This window comes from Papilio polytes, unplaced genomic scaffold, assembly GCF_000836215.1.
Source record: "Papilio polytes unplaced genomic scaffold, Ppol_1.0 DF823731.1, whole genome shotgun sequence".
Classification (NCBI taxonomy): domain Eukaryota; kingdom Metazoa; phylum Arthropoda; class Insecta; order Lepidoptera; family Papilionidae; genus Papilio; species Papilio polytes.
The window spans coordinates 3,203,095-3,211,615 of record NW_013525473.1 but is presented as its reverse complement, the minus strand read 5'-3'; positions in this window follow the sequence as shown (position 1 = coordinate 3,211,615).

The following is an 8,521-nucleotide window of genomic DNA, read 5'->3' as shown; positions in this document are numbered from 1 at the left end:
ACCTCTTTGTTTATGACAACGCCGGTCTAATTCTGTAATAAGCCGAGACGATCGGAATTTTATCTGCCTCTTACAAATATCATAGACGTACTTTACTTCAAAAAATAACAAAATAATATGAAAACTCTCTTATAAAAGAGTTTTTTTTAAACAAAGACCTGTTTAAATATATCACTTAAATTGAGACGGTATTATTAATAAACAATTTAATATTTATCTTTTAAATAAAACAGGTATAATTACCAACAGGCAAACAAAATGTTAGTTACTTGTAATTGGATATTCGAATAAAATGTGCATTCAATGTTCTGTGCATTAACAACAAAGATCGATGTGTACGACAGGCAGCGCCATCTATTATAAAAAATGTTATCCATAATTATCGCGAGCTTTCATAAAATCGTCCCAAGTGGGCATAGAAATTATTTAGTATATTGGTTGTATTATTTAAAGAATCACTAAATTTACAATTCCATTTTTAGTTACTAAGTAACATATCTTTGTGATATTTTATGAAAAGAGCAGACAAATTAAAAAGTAAATGATTACGTAAGCCAATGGTTTTATTTACAGATAGGGCGATTTGTTGTCGGGCGTGCGTCGCGACGATGTATGCAAATCGTTTGCTTATGCCACATTCGCACTGCGGGGGACGCCCTTCTATCACAATTAAAATATGCAAATGGACGATATTACCCACTACTTTTCATTCCGGTCCGATAGATGGCGGTGGGGCGCTCCCCTCGCGATGATAGTGTCAGAAATATGGATCCGAGTCCCTTAGGGCGATCATCGCTACTGCATCGTGTTTTACATAATCAATTTTATTGTTCTTTCAAATACTATCACGATTATGATTTAAATATTTACTTTATGATTGTCAGAGCCAGTGAGCAATATTGTCAATATATATTAAATTTCTTACTTAAATTGACACTTTATAAATATTTTACGCAAGTAAAGCAATAACATAAGCACATCGTCATAAATAAAATTATCAATAGAAACTAAGATTCTTTCCAGTTTCCTTGCTAACATAAACAACCGTACCAACCATCTATAATTTTCTTTAAACAGAATGTGATATTAAAGCAAAAAAAAATTAAACAAAACAGAAAAACTGTATTGCGGTTTAATAAAAAAATATAAAGGTGTGAACCTAAATGTAAATTACATCAATTAACTTAATGTTTCTAAATAATGATATTCATTTATAAACATTTAAACTATTTAACATTAAATAATCAAACATTAAATAAATGAATGTTAATTTGAATTTAACGGTAAATAAAGTCGTTGCGAGGCATTTACAGGGCGCTACAAGCCCGCTCGCTAGACAACAACTAAACGCTCGAATTACACAGATTGCGTCGGCTCCCGGCCTGTGTTGCTGTGTAAATTAATAATATGTAAATTTCCACGCCCGTTTGAGGCCATGAAACGAGGCTCTAGCTTCGTATCACTATACGCTACCAGGGCGCAGTAATAGATTAATTTAGGAATTTGGTTGTACATTTTTTAATTCACTATTACAAGAAAGGGTTTAGTACTATAGTTGTAAAATATCAGCATTCTAATTTTAAACATAAGGAATATTACTTTAAAAACCTAATGGCCCTGATTTCAGGATACAATATACAACCGAAATCTCGAGTATCAGACTGGATGTATCTTATTTACTTACTTACTGCGTTGACACAAAGTGTGTCTTGGTCTCCGACACGAGAGAGCGATATCTAATAAGAGATATTTAGTCGATCGAAAAAGTTGAAGACATCTACTATCTTTAATCGAGAAAAAAAGGAGAAAATAGTTCAAAGAGGTTATATTCAATCAATTAAAATATTGTCACATAACAAAAACAAAATTATAAACGTATGTATTACGTCTTTCCAATCTAAACATTTTAGGTGTAAAGTTATTGTATTTGTAAAGGCTAGTTACATTCATGGCATAAGTTCATACGTTCCCTATCGTGATGGAGGGCCCCGAGGCGATCAGTTACTGTAAATCAACTGCGAATAGGTCCGGCGACCCTCAATACACGAACACACGGATGTAGTTACAATATTGCATAGGACCTGCTAAACCTAGAGCTGGCGCTTGCAAATCTGGAACTAAACTTACTTGAAATGTCACAAAGAAATGATTAGTTGTAACTTCCTAAAATTTTTGAAACCTAATACATCAATGGTAAAAGAACTTGACAAATGCTTCACTATTGAAAAAGGTTTGGGTTTAACTTGCAATGTGGCAGTGTTTTATTGCCAAGGCGGATGACTCTATTATATTACAGTAGACATAGCTCGCGACTTTGTCCGGGTGGAATTAACAAATAGTAAAAGATATATCCTGTGCTACTCGGTGATAACGTAGCTTTTTAACGGTAAAAGATTTTTTTTTAAATCGGTCTAGTAGTTTTTGAGTTATTTCAACACATACAAAATACGAATATACAAATCTTTCCTCTTTATAATATGAGTAAAGATATCTACTAATATAGTAAAATTATAAGTTTGCGTATTCTTTGTAAATATAACTCTAAAATCTTGCAGGAATCAATGCTAAAGAAAAATAGATGCAAGTAATTGGAATACACATAGAAAACTAAGAATTACATACAATAACGGGTAGAATTCACGCCCACGAGTAATACGTGGGGGTGTTACTTGTACTATTTTCAGTAACTCGTTAAAAGAAATTTAATAATTCATCTGACATTTGTCATAAAGGTCAAACATTGAGTCAATATTGCGAAAATAAAAATATCCACTTCCCACTTCTTATAATAATGTTGAAGGTTAATCTTTCTTTGACGGTATATTTGATACATAACTTAAGTTATGTATAACTAAACTTACTTTAATATATTTAGATCCTGTCCCACCAAATTGTAAATTGTCTGATAACAATTCAACTTGTAAAATGATGGAAATATCGGATTTTGTTACCTTATCTGACAGTAACATATTTAAGCTATCTGAGCCTTTATCAGCCAGTGGTGGGACAGGCCCTTAATGTAAACAAAATGGAAAAAAGATGTCCGTGCCATACTAAGTTGTATAAACGTTAAATACTGAATTATTAGTCTCAATTATTAATAATAGTACCTAATCTAAGTTGTTCGAAGTTACATCAAATACAAAGGTTGTATGCGGCTTGGTGCGGTCGCGGAGGCGAGACTAGTGCACCAAGTTATTTGAGTTAACGAGTATTTGAAGTATACACTTAACCGTCAATTTCCACTGTTAAGACATCAATACATAAACATATTGTTATTTCAGTTTTTTTAAGGAGAATAAGAGAGACGCTTAGATATTATTTTAATGACCCGACGGAAACCCAAGGCATAAGAGCGTGCAGACACCTTTGACTAAACTCTCGCACAACTGTTTAGTCGCTGTTTAGTCCTATTATGTTAAATGGAGGACACTACTCGATTTTTAGTTGTGCGACTAAACAGTTGAATTGGCTGCGAAACAATCGACAATCGCACAACAGTTGTATGATAATTTAGTCAAAGGTTTGCGCCCGCTCTTATGATTATCAAATTAAACATGACTTATGTAATACCGTAATATATGAGACAACTGTTTTACTTGCAATATCATTCGACAATTGCTTCTTCGTATTGATGATACAAAGTTTCCTTGCTCCAATATTAACATTAATACCTATCAATATATTTTCAAGGCTACTGCCTACACTCCTTTTAAATACCTTGAAGTAAACAACAAAGTCATCATCATCTCCCCTGCCTTATCCTACTCCCGTAGGGTCGGCGCACTGGGTTTTCGTCCTCCAAAGCACTCTATCATCCGTCATCTCAGTCATCACTCCCTTCTTGATCATGTCACCTTTCACGCAATCCTTCCATCTCTTTCTAGGTCTACCTCTACCGATGTACCCCTCCGTTTCATAACTAACATCCTTCTTGTTACATGCGATTCATCCCTTCTCATAACATGCCCATACCATTCTTTTTACTCCTTATTTTCTCAACCACTGGGGCTACTCTCAAACTTCCTCTAATATACTAAATAAGTAAACAACAAAGTATACCAAAGAAAAAGAAATCGATAAATTCATAAACTGCAATTTACAAACACTTTGGTGTTAACTAGTGTCCCGAGTAGAATGATTCATAAACTGATGGGCAATTCGAAAGCGGACAGGGCGAGGGGTCGCCAGTATGTCGCAGGGGCGCAACCACGTGCCGAAGGGACATAATCCCTCGGAAAAACGCACCCGTCCATCGTAATTGAAAAAAAGCTGAGTCGATACTTGTGCAGTTGCATCAGAGTGTACAAAGTAACTATGTGCATATCAATTTTGATCAAAGGTTAAAATGTGTTTTGACTTGTGTGATGTACAAAGATTCAAGTGTCAAGTCTCCAACAAATTACTTCTTTAGAGAAATTAACCGTGGGTCTTTCAACCGCAAAAATTATGGTATTTAGAACCCTTGACTCTATTAAAAAGGTAACTCTACCTTTCTCACGACTGTGAGTAACTTGTTTATGTTGCAATCGGAAGAAATCAATTTGGATTTAAGTCATAATTAGAACTCAAGCGCTGCCAAGCGGCTTTCTAGAGAACTTCAAACATTCTGAAAATACGTTGCGAGAACATTGTGTGAACTATCTGAGCTTTGTAAATCGATGTCATCCAGATTGAGAAGTATTGTGAGTGTATTCCTTGAATCCGACTTTACCCATGACCGCCCACACATCTCGAGTAGTAGTAATTATCGTGCTACCTCAAACCGTTATACGTGTATATAAAAGGGTAAAGGAATACCATAAGAGATTGTTATATTGCAACGTTTGATGGTAAATCTATACTACTATAATAGAGAGGAAAGATTTGTATTTTTGTATTTATTGAAATAACTAAAAAACTAGTGGGCTGATATTAAAAATTCTTTCACCATCAGAAAGGTAATTTATCTATGAGTAACATAGGGTATATTTTATTATTACTTATGTTTAGGAACTATTAATAAACAGCATGTTTCTGGTATAACATAGATCTACATTATAATTTGTTTACAATAGCTCCATTATCATACGAAGCTATTGAGATTTGATTAATCCTATTTAAATTTGCACTTCGATGACGCGACACGGAGAGGTTCCATTTGCGTTAATTATCGATATTAATACCTGTAATTCGCATTCAATGACCATGTGTAATGTATAGAGACTAAGTAACAATGTAATCCGCAAATAGAGCCGAATTTGCATATGCTTACTTTGATCATGTAAATTAACTATGAAATATATAACAATATTGATTAAATAAAATACAGCTAAACATGTAAAATGTTAGGTACATTATTGAATTTTATACTAAACATTTTTTTCTTCTGCAACTTTTTATTATCTATAGTAGTATCGACAATCTCTACTAGATGGCGTTGTTTTTTGAAAAAGCAATTGAGAATTTAGTTCTCTATGTATTGCTTTTTTTCATCTTTTCTTAATCAATAAAAACAGTCTCTATTTATGACTTTACGATGATTTAATAAATACATTACTTTAATATTCACTTTTATCATAGATAACCAAAATTAGTTCATCGGCTTAGATTGAAACTTGATTAAACCATTCATCGGCTAAATACAACGTCAGTGTTTACATAAGTAATACATAATATGGCTTTAATCATGCTATCGATTGCATACCATTGGGCAGTTATGCTAAATTATTCAAGAGCACCTAGTTCCTAGAGTTATAAATTAACTATTAAATCTGTATCTATTTAAAATTATTGAAAACAAATAGTAATTTTATAAACTTTTGAGAGAAATCGTATTTAATAGTTAACTTTGAGTCTAAAAAATATAATTAGTTAAGTTATAAAAGGTAATGTAAAGTGACTTAGCTACTTCTTACTTTTTAAGCTTTAATCAAGTGTGATCATAATTTTGTTAAATTAAAATTTATATTATAAGCAAACGATTTAGCGGTTTATTTGATGTGATCGCCGCTATCCGAAAACATCCCTTGTAATTAAAATAGTTACGGATTTGTTACCAACGTTTTCGTAGAGTAAATGAGGAGAAAACGTTCAGATAAAGCCTTTAAAATCTCTCAGCAATTACTATTTTATTTTGTTAATTATTTTTAAACAATTTATATAAAAAGATATAAGGATAATCTATATCTATACTATTATAATAAAACGTAAACACACGCTACTTCGTGGCGTAAGATGTCAGCAATGACAGCTTATTTTTGAATAATTCTTTCTTTAATTAAAAGCCCTACTCTTACTTCACGCTTTAGGCTATATATTTTCACGCTATTAAACTTAGGGGGTAAATATTTTGGATAAAAAACCTGATGTGGGTAAGAGACCATAAGTTGTTGCCAACATCGATGAAGCAACACTGTCAAAGTTTGTCATGTCACGTCATTTTGAAATTTGTGATTGAAAATTTGACAAATGTAAACAATAAAATAAAATTTTCACAATTTCATGCGGATGAAGCCGCACGGCAACAGCTAGTAAATTGTAAAAGACAATTCAAAACATATACATATTTACGGTGTTCAAAATTTCACCATAATTCGTAGTAAAATTTAATTATATATTACTCAATATGTTGAAACACCATTATCATATTAATCAATATCTATTACACTCCTTATCACATATAGTAGTGATATCGACCTATACGTTCTAATACAAACTGTCAGGGCACAAAAGCTAGAGGGGTTAGCCATCGATTACTATTCCATTTATTATTTTATCAAACTTCCGCCCGTACCCAATACATATACGTATTAATTGATTTGCATATAGTATCTAATCTGCGTGAGATATCGTTTTCCATGGAACTACGAATATTGGAAGTGCCAACGTATTTCGTTTTAAGCTCTACTTTCGTTCAACACTAATGCCATTCACACATATAATAAAATTCTATTTTGGACCACAATTGATTATAAGTTTTAAAAATGTATTTTCTATGCTACCAAAATTACATAACGATACGTTAAAATGCTGAAGTTTGACTGCAACATTTATTAGTTTCTGTTTATTAGTTGCGATACTAAAACTTAAGCCAATACACACAAATCTTCTACTTATCTCCCAAAATTAATAAATAACTCCTTAATATAATATTATGCATATACGTAAAATTTACGTAAATATAATAATTTCGTTTACATGTAATGTTGCCTTTTCCAGTAGATACATGCTATAGATCCGTGTCGCATCTGATTCGTGGACGTGCGGGGGCCAATCGAATTATGTTTCCATTATTATTTGGAATCGCTTTGCGCAGTCGGAGCTGGGGTTGATGTGTTCACTAGTGGCACATCAATACAATTTTATAGTACTGAATGTATATTATATAAGAAATACAATGATAAATTAAATAAAAAAGACGATTGGCGTTAACAGACTGCTTTTTCAAAGGTAATTATAGCAATTATAGCTTATTTTTTATATTTCAATGTAAACCTACGGTAAGGGTCCCACTCACTAAGCGGATACACATGCAGCGATGTTAAACCCCCGCGAATGCTTCACCACGTCCGTGAGGTTGGTATTTGCGGCGCGGTTACAATGCGCGGTCACAGATACGTACGCGTTATGTTCGCCGCGTGTGAACCGTTACAACTCAAGTACGCGGCCACGACCGCCCGCTCAGTGTGTAGCCGACCTTAGACTTATTTGTAAAGTCTAAAAACAGTCTTTTGACTTATTTAAAATAACGTCCGTTACAAAATGAGTAGATTTATAAGTACACAGGCTGTGTAGAATTTCTCGAACAATAGTGAAACTTTTTATAAGACTTTTAAAGTCTCGATTACTGAAGAGTTTGCGGTTTAAAGCTAACTTTGCGGCGACTTTTAACAGTTGGGCTTTTTACAGAGTTGAGATTTTCTACAGATTAAAGAAAATGCATATTCAGTATTCTTTTTTAGTTTTTCAGTATTATAAGTAGAATAAAACTATCAATCTAACTCGAGCTTTACTAAATTAATACGATATATGAAAAAGTACTGTTTTTAATCAATATTTTTAGTTACGAAACAATAGATTGATTAAAACAATTTGGTAGCGTAAAACTGTTCAGTTAAAGTATAAGTGAATTAAGCCCGCATCGCGTGCGGTCACAGACCAACGCAGCTAATAAAAATAATGTATCACTAATTTCCAAGATACATCCCTCACCCCAGACGCCGTATCACCGCGACATAAATAAGTTATACAATTACATATTACGCTTCATTGTCGTGATAAATACTTTCTCACACTTATCATTTACCAAATCTACGCCACTGTCCATTTTAGATAATGGTGCGAGAGGGATAAAAGATATAACAAAGCGCGGAGCGAGAACAACGCGGCAATAAAATAACATATATTACTATAGTGTCCACAAGCCAAGCGGATATTGATTATCTGCCAGAGTTGAGAGCCACCACGGCCCCGCGCTGCCACCCGCTTGCGACTTCAATTCAACGAATGTGCGGGCCATGATTATCGATTTGCAACCTTA